The 15109-nt window shown below is 33.8% G+C and overlaps 1 pseudogene; it reads right to left on the bottom strand.

Moving 5' to 3' along the window:
• Nucleotides 1-225: 225 nt before the first annotated feature.
• On the bottom strand, nucleotides 226-6272 carry LOC149532064 (protein WHAT'S THIS FACTOR 9, mitochondrial-like; annotated as a pseudogene).
• Between the last annotated feature and the right edge of the window lie 8837 nt (nucleotides 6273-15109).

Raw genomic sequence — 15109 nt, 5'->3', positions numbered from 1 at the left:
TTTAAAATATCTCCTTATACCTCCCTCAACCATTCTAGTAGTGCCACATGTCAAATAGTTAGTGGACCCCTCAACTACTATTGGATTTCTAATTTTTTGTGAGCTCACCATGTCTTCACCGATGAAATCCCCTATTTTTTGGTGGCGACATGGTGACTACTAGAATCTAGAACTTTTCTAGAAAAAACAACTTGTCATCCACTAGTTGGCCAAGTGGGTCACTCCTCATGGTTCACAGCTTACAAAATCATGTGTCTTATAGACATCATGCAATATAAGTAGTTGGGTATTTATACATATAGAAAAGGCCTCCCACAATGAATGTGGGACAAAATACTCAACCCTTTTCCTTTGAAAATGCTCTATCCACCATTTCTTCTCTATCATGTGAAGAAACTTCTCCCTAGATTTCATGAGAGAGTGCTCCTCAATCAACTTATTTCTTTTATAGGCCTCTTTGGGGATCACAATCATGGTACCAATTTTAAAATTGAGAAAAATATCCTAGGATGACAATCAAAACACTTTTCAAACTTCTTGGGTAATCCCAACTACTCCCAGAGCTCAATAAGATATTGCCTCACTATTCTCTTGCTAATTGTGAGACTCGGGAGCTCATGCAACACTCTAACTACCCTTCTCTTAGATAAATCACTTAATGGATCTGTATGAGATGCATCCTCATAGGGAAATATGTAGGGAAATCTCTACCACTCCTTTGTCCATTTTGTATATCCTTGTTTCACATCATATGTCATGTCCCATTTTCAAATAATTAAAAATAATAATCTTTGCTAAGGCAGGCAAGCCCAAAAAGGTGAAGTTTCAGAAAAAGGGGATAATCTTTGGAAGATAATGGACTAATAAATGAAAATTAGTATTAAAATATATTTTATTAACCCCTCTTGGACGTGATTTAGGGTTATGCCCTCTTTTAAGGGGTTTGGAGGCATTTTGGGCTCATTTCAGAACTTGATTTTTGCGCATTGCTTTGTTGTTCTTCAGAGGCTGCCAAACCTGTGAAGAAGGAGACCCAAGAAAGGGATTTTTTAGGTTTCCAAGAAGGCTAAGGATGGGAGTTTGAATCCATTCCATGTGCATGCTCATGCAGAGTTTGCCTTTGTGCTGAACAGTGCAGATTTGTGGGTTTTCAGGTATTTTTTTGTAAGAGTTTGGTGTTTCTGGTTGAGTATTTCATATCAGTTTGGGTTGCTTCTATATTTTATACTTTTAGATGTTAAAATAGATCTGAATATATGTACTTGGTTATTATTATACTTCTATGATAGATTATTAGTGCTTTTGTGGTGTTTTCAGCTATTTTGTGTTGTTTTCGAGAGCTCGATGAGCATTATTTTGGTCCTCTGTTTGGGAGCTATTGTGTAAATGTTATATAGATCTAGAAATGTCATTTTTTAGGCTGTTATGCTGATGAAATTTTTATAAAAGATGTCCATTTTCAGATTTATTAATAATATGTTAAGCTGTGAAGTTTTTGGCACTATTTTCGGCATACCTGATTTGGGGTTTATTGAGAAATTGGTGGATCTTTGAAATATTGGTTGTTTGATCTTAAAGATCTGATTAGAGGCTTGAAATATCATATAAAATTAGAAAAGGGACATTTTGGTGGTATCAGAGCTATGATCTTGCCAACCTGAGGGTTTGTAGAAGTTTGCATGTCAGTTTTGACAATTACCCAAATCTTTCATGTCAAAATTTATGGTTGCATGCTAATTCTAATCATTTGCATGTTAGTTCTTGGTGAATTTGGTGGTTGCATGTTGCTTCTAATCAGATGCATGTCAAAATCTATGGTTGCATGCTACTTCTAATCATTTGCATGTTAGTTCTTGGTGAATTTGGTGGTTGCATGTTGCTTCTAATCAGCTACATGTCAAAATCTATGGTTGCATGCTACTTCTAATCATTTGCATGTTATTTCTTGGTGTTTGAAGAAGTTATAACCTATTGGGGTTACACTCTACTTTATCTAGAATGGACAGGTATAGTATAGAGTCTCAGAGGACATGATCTTGGACAATTGATATCCAGAGTCAGAACAGTAGAAAGGATGGTTATTTAGACATTCAAGATAAACTTAGAAAAATAAGCCATGACATGTCTGAATAGTTGGTTGAGCACCATCTTATGATGAATGACATGTTGTTCAACCCAGCCAAGGTGGATAAGTTGACTGGATTTCTATTTGGCAGATTTTCTTACAGGGCAGATGACACAATTACCAAGAACCTACATGAGGAGTTTGAGAAACTAGCTTATAGCCAGACAGAGGTCTCAGATTCTACTCTGCCACAAGAAGTAGTGGGTTTATATGATGATTATGAGGATGTTGTTGTGCATGATGGTGAGATACCTGGTAGAGATGAGTAGACATTGAGCATTCATGACTTTGCTGAGAAAGAGTACCAGGCACAGTTAGATGCTTCGTCACATGAGGTTGAGGCAGGTAGTACTTCACATGATTTGTCCAGCCAGCTAAAGGTGAACAAAGATAGTATTGTGACTTCATTATCTCATCATGACAGGATGTGGGATATGATAGAGGATCACATTCAGATGATTTAGTTACAGGGTAGACATAAGGGAGTTTAGGAAAAGTCTTCTTGTGTTGACTTACAAGCGATTAGGGAAGGAATGGGAATGATGAAGTTGAGTTATTTACATCTTCTATTAGATCATGACCATCTTCTTAACCTTTTTGAAGACTATTTAGATTCCTTGAGGAGGAAGGAGGAGGAAGTTGACAGGCTTTCTCACAAGCTTGAGGACACTCAAGCTTCTTTGGTGAATACTCCATTGGCATTACAAGACTAGGAGAGACATGGGGATAAGCATGGTATGGAGTTGAGTTTAGTTTCATCTTGCACTCCTGATACTCATCTTTCTACAAATGGTAGATCATATGTGGTCATAAATAATGTTGTGAGTTCATCTTGCACTCACATCCAGGATACAAGGACAATGTCAGACAGTGATTGTTTGGGTGCTATCATGGATTTGATTAGCAGATTGCATGGTGTTGTCTTTTCTTGTGCCAGGAGCTTATCCAATGTTGATGAGTCTCAGGATCATATTGGCATTGATGACATCAAGGAGGATGCAATGGGCAATTTTGAAGACTTAGTTTCCTTGGTGGTTTCTTTTGGTACAGAGGAGTTAGATAGCAGTGCTACAGTTTTTGATACTCTATATGTTGATATGAGCTTTGGAGTTGATTTGCATGATATGGATGGTAATACTCTAGAGACCAGTAACCTTGAGGATACTCTTTTAGAGAGTGCATCAGAGGAGGTTTGTAGGATACAGTCTAGCTAGTGCCATCATGTGTCTAGTCAGTTGAGAGTTAGTGAGCGAGACATTGGTATTGCTTGCCAATATTTTGATGTTATTCGTCAATTGTTAGCAGTTTATGGATGGGGTTCTCCTACTAATGATGAGCAGGGAGGCAGTTATCTTTCCTTGATAGAGTTCCACTCTTTATGGGAGGCTTTCCAGATTCTAAGATAGGATTATATGCAATTGGTAGCCGATAGAGATTATCTTATGGAGTGGGGTACTATAGCATATGATGCATTGTTGGACAAGGAAGATGAGGTGAGTGAGCTTACTCAGTAGCTTGAGGTGACTTTTGAGATTCTTGAGAGTACACAGTTGGATTTCAAGGAGTCATAGTTTCATTTGGCTAAGGTGACCATGTAGTTAGAGCAACTATAGTCTTTACCAAATTCTATACAGTCACAAGCTGTGGTGTCTGGTGATCTGAGGATGTCCATGGTTGAGATTGTCAAAGATAGTGGAGATGGGGATGCATCCATCCTTGATACTAACATTGGCATATCGAGTTCATCCCTAATAAAGTCAGGTTCAGTTGAGTTGGGTGCTACAATAGATTGTTGTGGTATGCCTGACATGGTGGTGACCTCTAGTACTAATGGCACAAAAATTAGAGATGTTGTATCAAAGACCATGTGTGATGTTGGTGAGCTGACAGTTGGCATGGTTCCTGATAGTAATACTACTCCCTTGGCAATGTCTTCAGAGGTAGTAGTCAATTCCAATTTGGTTAGTGATCAATTGCAGTTAGTTACATCTGGATTGCAGTCTGAGCCACTGACTAAGATTGGCGCATTCTATCAACATTACATTGTGAGTTATGCTCATCAATTCACCTTTGATGACCATGTTGATGAGATGATGATACAGAGATGTATTTTGGTTCCTAGTGCTTATCATCAGTTATGGGATAGTTTGACACCTCTGGATGAGAGTTGTGATAGGCACGACATGGTGATAGGTTCTGCAGTTGACAGCTTGATAATACATGACTTAGAGCAGGAGTTTTGGAGTGATGCTTTAGTAGGGTATGTACATCAGTTAGCATTTGATCCTTGTGTTGAGGAGTTGATGGCAGGAAAATTTGGTTTGGGTTCCATTTCTTGTTGTTTATCTTGTGATGGCTTTTCACCATTAGGGGTGCATAGGAGTTATGGTTATGAGATAGTGGCAAGTGATCTATAGAGTTGTGTTGACTGTAGGAGTTGTATAGTGTGTGGATTCTCCATACTTGGTACAGTTTCATTTGGGAGCATTCACCATTGTTGCAGAGTTGGATTGTACATTCCGTATAGGCTTGTTAGATGCGTTGATGGTATTTACTATGTTGGCAGTTTGATTTTTCCAAGTTTTACTTAGGTTTTGATGTTCGAAGAGTTTGTGTCTCGTGGGTTTCTGACTGTGGAAGTTGTGATTTTGGAGTTTGGTTGAGCTGTAATTGTCAGTTTGATTATGGATTCCTCTTGGTTATATTGCAGAGGATATTGCAGGAGCCCGTGTTAATTGACAATAGTATAGTTCATGACTACATTTGGGATCCAAGTGGATTGATTGGTTTATTTTTCAGCCATTTCTTGAGGAAAAGCAATATTTGGAAGGGGAGGACTTGTCATGTCCCCTTTTCAAATAATTAAAAATAATAATCTTTGCTAAAGCAGGCAGGCCCAAAAAGGTGAAGTTTTAGAAAAAGGGGATAATATTTGGAAGCTAATGGACTAATAAATAAAAATTATTATTAAAATATGTTTTATTAACCCCTCTTGTATGTGAGTTAGGGTTATGCCCTCTTTTAAGGGGTTTGGAGGCATTTTGGGCTCATTCCAGAACTTGATTTTTGCGCATTGCTTTGTTGTTCTTCAGAGGCTGCCAAACCTATGAAGAAGGAGACCCAAGAATGGGAGTTTGTAGGTTTCTAGGAATTCTAAGGATGGGATTTTGAAGCCATTCCATGTGCATGCTCATGTAGAGTTTTCCTTTGTGCTAAACAATGTAGATTTGTGAGTTTTCGGGTATATTTTTTGTAAGAGTTTGGTGTTTCTGGTTGAGTATTTCATATCAGTTTGGGTTGCTTCTATATTTTAGACTTTTAGATGTTAAAATAGAGCTGAATATATGTAATTTTTTATGATTATACTTCTATGATAGATTATTAGTGCTTTTGTGGTGTTTTCAGCTATTTTGTGTTGTTTTCGGGAGCTCGATGAGCATTATTTTGGTCCTCCGTTTGGGAGCTATTGTGTAAATGTTATACAGATCTAGAAATTTCATTTTGTAGGCTTTTATGCTGCTGAAATTTTTATAAAAGATGTCCATTTTCAGATTTATTAATAATATGTGAAGCTGTGAAGTTTTTGGCACTATTTCTGACATACCCGATTTGGGGTTTATTGAGAAATTGGTGGATCTTTGAAATATTGGTTGTTTGATCTTAAAGATCTGATTAGAGGCTTGAAATATCATATAAAATCAAAAAAGGGACATTTCATCATACCCCTTAGAATAATTCATAGGAAAAGCCAATGGCATCTTCTTTTTATACTCCCCTTTGTTAGCTGCTCCCCTCTCCATCTCAAAGACAACTAATGTATCATTCTAGCAAAATAGATCTAATCCCAACCTATTATCAGGCATGTTGATTACCCTAAAGTAGTTTGGATAATTGGGTACCAAATTCTTAACATAATTCTAGGGCAAATCCATGTCCCATTTCAGCTAGTTTATAAAATCTAAGTGGATTTTTTGTTTGGTCATCATAAGAAGCTTGCACAACCTAGTTGTGGCATCTGATTCCTCCTCCTAATGGATTTTGGCTTCTTTGTCTTCCAACTTGAGGGCTTCTTTTGTCAACTTACATTTGTCCCTGTTGCAAAGCTCAAATATGGATTGATAATTTTTAATGAAGTTGGAAACCCCATTGCAAATTCCCAACTTCTTTTTCTTCATAGAGAGAGAATCAATAGGCAAGCAATCTCTAGCTCCTTCTTCCATTTATCTATAGGTGCTTTTAAAATCACTACTGCTCAATTGAATTAGTCAGACCCCAAAGTGGATCTGGCTAAAAAAAAATTGATCTTAAACACTTGACAAATCAAAATGGCCTATTGAACAACTTGGTACTGATCAACATCAAAATTGACCACCATAGAATTAAAACTTACTTCAAATTTCAACTTTTCTCAAACTTTCAATTTCACACCAAAGGGTCCTTTGACCCAAACACCTGACTAGGCTTTGAAATCAAATCTACTAATTCTTTGTTCTTCATATTCTTACCCTGTCAAATCTCATCTCATGATGAATTCTCAATCAAAAGATATTTACTGTCAAATTTTCCCTCTCAAAAATACCTGTAAGAAAACATGTCTAGAAAACCACAAAACACATTGGGATTTGGCTTCAAAATATAGGGCAGACTGAAATTTGGGGGACATGGAAAATAGGGAATTGGTTTATTGTCATGGGGATAACATAAATAAAGGACTAGAGCTCATGAAAAATAATAGGGAAAAAATGGCAAGTGGTCAAAATGGGCTACTTAGATTTGTAGGACTGGAAACACTAGTAGAAAAGTGGTTTTTGCAAATGGAATGGACTTGGGAAAGTGTGCAAATGGATTTGTCAAGATTTGGAACATGGAACACTTAAAGTATTTTTATAGTAGAAAATAGTGGTACAATCCATTCAACCTCACCTATCATAGATCTAGAGATATGACATCATGAATAGGGGAACCAACAACTCTACACTTCTTGACACCAGTGAAACATCATAAATTGCATTAAGAATCACATTTGAAAACTGAACAAACAGATTCATCATAAGATCAAAATTGAAACATAGAAAGTATCTAACCTCTAGAATACAATACAAATGAAAATTTCACATTTTGGTCAATTGGGTTAAAATTATAACAAGTCAAATAGGGCCTCCCATAATTCTGAACAATTTGCATCAGCATGACAACAATAAATGACCAACTTTGAGTGATTCAAGACCTAGCCAAAACATGTCAAAATGACTCAAAATTTGAAACATAGGTTCTATGGTATGGATAATAAACACTTTCAAATTATAAAGTCATGAAATATTACTAGTTGCAAGATATTTAATTGCAAACAAGGTCTCCTATCTTTGTTTGACACTTAGGCAAAAAATGCAGATTTGGACATTGCTCAAAACAGAACTTCATGAAATGGCTCAGAATGGTAATTTATCTTCATGGGGTGAGTGAATGTATTGAATGCAACGTGTTAAAAATATTAAACACCTCTTATGCCCCGAAAGGACAGTCGAGTACACTTGCATTAAAAAGGCACTTATAGAACTTGATTTTTCAATGATACTCAAAACTAGGGCTTCAATTTTGAGTCCTAACAAGTTCTTTGATCTTAGCCTTGAAGCTATTTGGGTAGTGGGTCTAGCTATCTTTCACAGCCCCTAATAGGGTTGGAACAACATCTAATAGGGTTGGAATCTCATAATATGGATTCAAAGTCTCTTAAAAAGGACTCATGTACTGAATGTTGTAACAGACTCCTAATAGGGTCTATCCTCTAATAAGGAATATTTATATTAGTACATCATCTTGTGGGTACTATCCCCACTAGGGTTTTCCCTTTGATCAAGGGTTTCCCTAGTTAACATATCTGGCATTAATTGTGTATGAGTATCTTGTTGTGGTTTCAATTTATATTAATCACATGGTTAAGTTTTTTTAAGGTTAGTGTTTGTGATGATAGTTGGATTATTGATTCACCCCCCCTCCCCCCCCCCCGTTATATCAATGGACTATATATTCTATAGTATTCATTGTATTAATAGTTCAAAGTTGTATTTAGTGTATCATCTTGCTTCTCTACTATTTTAAATGAATACCCAACTATTCCATGTTTATTTATATAATATTATAAATTAGAACATTACAAATCTAATAGTGCACTATGCCTAATTACGTAGGTGAAATTTTCAATAATGAAATGTAGTTAAGTAACTCTACAAAATACACAATTATTTTTTTGATGTATTCACATTGCTTCCAATGAATAAATGTTGAAACTAACTTTGTATAGTGTAGATTAAGTAATCTAATCTCATCACTGAATTCATAAAGTTTTCAATCTACTTGAGGTCTATGTTGCTTTTGTCATGTTCTCGATGAATAACCAACAATTCCCTCTTCATTTGTGCAATATTGTCAATGAATACATTAGTTACACATCTATCACACCATTTTCTTCAATTAAGTTTGTAATAGTCTAGACATATACATTACAAAATCAATTTAGTCATCTTCTTTCATAGCTATCCAATGTATTCATTGAAACAAAATATATCTAATTAGTAGTTGTTTTTGTGTCAATGAATGTTCACTTTATAATGTGAACCTGTCCATTATGTAGAAAAGGTGGTGATGGAGTCATTTTAATTAAAACACACTGTCCTTAGCAAAACTTAGAACCCCATGTTGTTACACACCACCATGACTCTAACTTAACTATGGCCTACCTAACATGGTGACATGTATTACCATTCACCAAATGCCATGTTACCACCAATGATTAACCCATTTAGTAAGGAAAATTTATCATATACTAGTTCATTTTTGTCATGTAGAAGTCACTCCAAGAGCTCCAGCCAACATTCCCCCCCTCACCCCACCCACTTATGTTTGTGTCATTTCACTCAAGCTTGTTCTTCTTTTGCATTTGAGGGGGGAAATCATGAACTAACAATATCTATCTATTATTTACCATTCATTTAGTGTTTCCATGTATGCCTTTGGGGTTTCACCATGAAAATATTGTGTGTAATGTGAAAGAAAGTAATAATTCAAGAGAAAATGGTAAAGATATAGTGTAGAATGTTAATATAATCATTGCTTTATGTTGTGCTTTTTGCAAATGTTTGAAGTATCTTGTATGACTTAGTATAATTATGGGGTTTTGTTCATGTTTATAATTTTCTTCAACATATTTACTAAAATCATTACTTTGACTGTGTTTCAATCAAAATTATAAGGTTATATTGCAGCTAATAATGTCAATGAAGGAAATCATTATAGTAAAAGGGAGATGAAAATGATAAAATATAAAAGGGATTCTTTGAAATGATACTTGATTTGAAATTAATGGCATGTAATCATGAGGTTAAAGTTTAATGATTATTTTAAAGGTGTGTAATCATTAAATGTACAACAATAGAAACAAATTAATAGTTAAATTGGTCAAGTAATTGTCTACCTTATCATGCATAGAGAGCAATTAATTTGTTGTGCTTATCTAATTCAATCTCTCAAATATTTTATGTTTCAATCTTTCCATCTTCAAATAATGAAATGATATGTGAAAAAAGGAAATAATTAGGAGAAATGGTAGAAATATCATTATATATTGTCAATTTAATCATTACTTGTCGTTGTAGTATTTGTGTATCTCCATAGTTTCTCCCACTCTTTTTTTAAAGTATGAAAATTTTCTTGTGCTTATCATTGTCTTCCTCATAATGCTATTCTTAAAAATTTAGAACCCACTCATGATTCTCACCACCCTCATTTGGAATACTTACCTTGCCTATGAAATTTTTTAATGTCATTCATTCGATGACCACCTTGAATATACTCATTTGCATACATCTATTCAACTGCACTGCCTCATTCAAGTAACTACATGCATTGTTAGGCTGTCGTCAATATATGCATTTGTTAAGTTGATATTGAATATTTGAATTCTTAACTTTGTATTGATTTTATGTCCTATAAAGTTGACATGACTTGTATGATCTGTGAAGTTGACATTGACTATAAGCATTCCTCGAGGTTCCATTTCCTAAATGTCTTTTTTTCAAATGAAATTTGGTGTATGGACATTTATATGAATGTATCCATTCATTAACTCACATGCATTTTATGCATTGCTCTAGTTTTTAATGTGCTACTTTTCATTCTTCAGCCAACATTCTTTCCATAACAAGTTTGCATCATCTTATCATGCCACTAGATCTATGTGTAGTGTCCATCATTGTTGTTTGAACTTAATTGAAAGTCATGGAATCCAACAAGAAGTCAAAGGATAAAAGTATAGGAAAGGATAAAAGTACAACAACAGAGAGAAGTAGACCAAAAGGATCATGAACATTGAGAGGATATCATGGAATGTCTATAAGGTTGTCTCCTAGTGTCAGTGCCTCTTTCTATCGCTACACCTATGGAAGAAATTTCTACTACTTCCAATGGAGCACATGATGATAGAAGTGAAAATATGACACAAATTGGAATTGCTTGTCTAGGTACAAAAAATTCATGGACTTGAGGGCACATGGAAGCTACAATTGCCAATGTTAAGAAAGGAAAGAGTTCAACTTGAATTGCAACAAAGAAGTGGGGAATATCTTTATTCAAGTTGAGGGCATGACTATTTGAAATTACTACGACAAACTTGAAGGGCCAAAATAGTCACAACCTATGAAGAGGGATTAGATGTTGTTCAATGGTGAAAATAAATGTCTCAAGTGGGCATTGGTGTGTAGGTTATCTACCTACAATGAGTGATTTCCTAAATCACAATAGGAAGGGTTAACCATTTTATGAATGGAATACTAGATAGATCATGGTGGCTTGGATTTAAACAACACAAGGACTTCATCATTAGGTAGAAGCAAGAAGTAGGGTCTCAATTCTGTGGAAGTTTGTGGATTGAGATCATGTTCTTTTAGAAATGGGCACTTGTTTTATGCTTAGGTACCTGACCCAAAATTAAAAAAGGGCACCCATTTAAAAAAATAATCAGGTACTCATTTTTATTTTCAAAAAATGGATACCCATTCTTTTAAAACAAAACTAAAAAAAATAGTAAAAACAACCACCCACTTTTTAAAAATAAAAAAATGGGTATCCATTTTTCAAAAATTGAATAACCATTTTTACTTTTAAAAAATGGGTGGCCCTTTTTAAAAATTGTATTTTTTTATTTTTTTGGGATTTTAAATGCTAGTTTGACATTTTCAAAATGGGCACCCATTTTTAGAATTTCAAATAATGGGTACTCGTTTCTCCTGCCTCAGATTTTGGTTCAGGATAGGCTTGGTGAGACCAAGCCTATGCCTTGACCTCTCAAGATTTGGCTAAGGCATTGAGTAGACAAATTCAAGCCTTGTCATGACTTTTAGAGGGTCTTCCCAATAAAATAATTTTATGAAACAAAAATCCATTAGATTTTTCATTGTTCTAATTTCAGAAATATAAATTTTATAGTGTTATGATTTTATTTACTGTTTTTGCATTATTTTTTAATCAAAGGTGGTACCTAAATGTAAAATAGCAACGTTCACTAAAAATTTAATAATTTTTTGATTTTTTGATTTTTCTTAAATTAATTTATATGTCATCAATCTACATACAATTCTTTTGAAGTTTTAAAAAAAATCATTTTGAAAAAGGTGAAATTTTGATCAAATCATGGTGTTTGTACACAAGAGATTTTAAAATTGACCTTTATAGCCAATTTAATTAATAAAAAAAAATTATTCAATAAAAAATTAAGGAAAAATATTACCATCAATATTTGGTGTGTTAGGTTACTTCCTTTAAAAGGATTCACAAAAATTCAATTATTTGTCAAATTATGGTGTCCATACACGAGTGTGGTATGGTCTTGAAACAAACATTTTGAAAAAGTAGTTTTTAAAGATCCATACCAAAAAAAATCTATCATATGGGTACACAAATAAATTACATATTCATAAATTAGATTTTGAATGCTACAATTTTTATTTTTGAAGTTTTTTTTATATTCAATCTCTAAATGTGTCAAATTTTGACATCAATTGATAAGAAATTTCAAAAATAGGAAAAATACTTCCACTTTTTGTCCAAAAGTGAGACCCAACTTCTTGCACTTACCCCATTAGAACAACAAAAGGGGTGGACATAGATAGAGCCATTATGCTTCATCCTATTGTTTAAAATTCCTTTATGACAACCTAAAAATAATTTATGGCATCCACGATTATATAACAAGCAAAAATTGGAACAATGATGAGATAGGATTGCAAGAAGATCATAATTGTGGAATAAGAGTAATTATAGAATTAGGGGCTAAAATGGTTGTCTAGATCATGGTAAAAAGTAGTGAATGGATCATTGTTCTAGCATGTAACACTATTAGTTCATGCATATCTAATTTTTATTTATTCAAGGCCAAGAGACATATTAAAAACTAAATCATCAATTATGAGCCTATGACCTGCATAACAATACATGAACATTCAATGGATGATGAAAGAAATGTTCTTGAATTGGTTGAACCGCTTTGTAAGAACAATTTTTGATGGGGTGTCTCCCTCAAATAAATATGTTTTATTTCTTGATGGTCATAGAAACCATATGGCATGGAAAATAATTGACAAAGAAAGACATATGGGGATAGATTTTGTGATACTTGCAGCACATGCCAATCATAGGTGTCAACCATTGGATATTGCTAGTGTTTTCTCACCATTCAAATGTTACTTCAAATGGATTTAGAATGTGTGGTTGGATAGGAACCCTCAAATCGATATTGGTCATGAGGAGTTCACAACACTATGTAGCAAGGCCTCCAAATTGGCACTTACACTCGACAATGGGTAAATGTACAAAGTTGTGTCACCTTTCAGGCTAACTTATCAGAATGACTAAATTTGAGTATTTCTATCTAAAAAAACATTTTTTTCCAAACATATGATCTTGATAAATTATTCTAGCTAATTATATATGGTCTCAAACTTTTCCAATTAGAAATGTCTATTAAATGCATGCTTTATACTAGTTGGTATCCAATTACTAAAAAAATACAATTATTTCATAAAATTGATGTTTCAATAACTCTTACTATCTATTATGATATTTTTTTAGTAACATATAAACACCATTTTGTAGAGCTCAAAGTCAAGAATATTCTCATATAGAGTTCATACTATTTTAATTAGATATAGTATATTGTAATTAAAAAAATCTACAAGTTAATATTTTAACACTTGAGAAGATGTCAATTTTGAGAAAGAAAAAATATTAAATAATACCAAAAAAAACTTTAAAATTATATGATGTTCTAGAGGAGAGATTTCTCTTCTAGAATGTATAATTTTTCTTTTCGTTGGAATAGATTTATTTTGAAAAATGTGGCAGGAGATGAAAACTATCAATTTGAATAAGTTGAAATTTGAATCGTTATAAAAGAGAAAATATAGGTCTAAAGCCCATTTTTATTTTTGATTTTTCTAGCTACATATATTATCAATAACATAATCTATGATCAAAGGGAAATAAGTTTATTTCCATATAGTTTTATGGTAGGAACTAAACCCCTAATTTCTAGCGCTTTTCAAAAATTAAAAATTATCTTTAAAAAATAAGAAAATATATAATTTCTTATTCCAAATAATTGCTTAAAATTATAATCCTAAAATTCATCCATTTCTACACATTTCATGAGTTTACTTCATTTTAAAATTCTAAATGATAATACCAATGTTATGTCATTGAATGTGAACAACTACACTTTTGTTAGCCTTTTCCTTTGTAAAAGGGTAACACAGGTTTGTGCATTTACCCCACTATCATGAGTGGTTTTCCTAGCATAGGGGTATGACCTTTGAATAGGGCCACATTAGTGTAGAAAATGGCCACAAGAAAGTGCTTCATTGTTGATGATGATGGTGAATATGGATCTAAATCAAAACCCACAAGTAGTGGATTAGAAGAAACAATTGTTGTTGCAAATGAAAATATTAATGAGTTTTAGGGAAATGGGGAGGGAATAGCTATTAAATATTCATAAAAAATAATGACTACTCAAAATAATCAATCAATACTCTATTGAGGGGTTATGTATAAAATCATTAGGGGTCAACCACCAATTTACCTCAGACAGACCAACTAGTAAACTAGGAGTAGCCAATAGACTATTATAGGTCAGAAAACATTGATGAGACAAAAAATAAATATGTTGGATTGGGATTCCAATGCAAGGTTCTCAACCAGATTGGCTACACAAGACTACCACAAACATTGGGCATCCAATTGTTTGGTCACACTATTTGTCAATCAGTGCCAAAACACTTGATCATTTGGTTGGTTACATTGTTACTGAGCACCATTGAATTAACCTTGTAGACAGTGTCAACTGAGCTAGCATAAAGTGTTAACCAAGCAAGAGTAGAAGACAATTTCAACTAAGATAGCCATGTTAACCAAGCAAAGGGAATAGTTGTATTGATCAAACTTCAATTCTAACCAATTTATTATAGTGTCAACCAAGCTCTATAATGTTTTCCAAGTCATCAGTGTTAACCAAGTTCACACCTACTCATGAGTGATCAATGTGAACCATGCACCACTATCAAATGTGTTAGAGTTTTTTGAGTTCAATATGTTGTTGAGTATCTAAATATCACCCGTGTGGACTTCTAAACTTGAGTGTTAGCACTGAGCTGACTTAGTGAAGATTGTTTAATATAGTATTCTAGCCAACTCCATAAGGTAATTATTTGGATTGGTATATTTGAGAGATATCTTTTCATATCCAAACAAGCATGGTATATGAGGAACATGCATTTTTGAAGGATACAAGTAGTATATGGAAAAGAATAGTCTCATCCATCAAATTATGGTGATCTTTCTACATCAAAGGAATCACATTCAGAAAACCAAGTTGTGAAGAAGAGATCAGCTATTGGTTTATCCTAATAGGTGCATTAGTCAAATCCTCTAACAAGG

Source organism: Cupressus sempervirens, chromosome 11 (genome assembly GCF_028749045.1).
Source record: "Cupressus sempervirens isolate cs-2001-9-10 chromosome 11, ASM2874904v1, whole genome shotgun sequence".
Taxonomy (NCBI): domain Eukaryota; kingdom Viridiplantae; phylum Streptophyta; class Pinopsida; order Cupressales; family Cupressaceae; genus Cupressus; species Cupressus sempervirens.
Note: the sequence above shows the minus strand (reverse complement) of the source record. Positions and strands in the feature narration are given on the sequence as shown.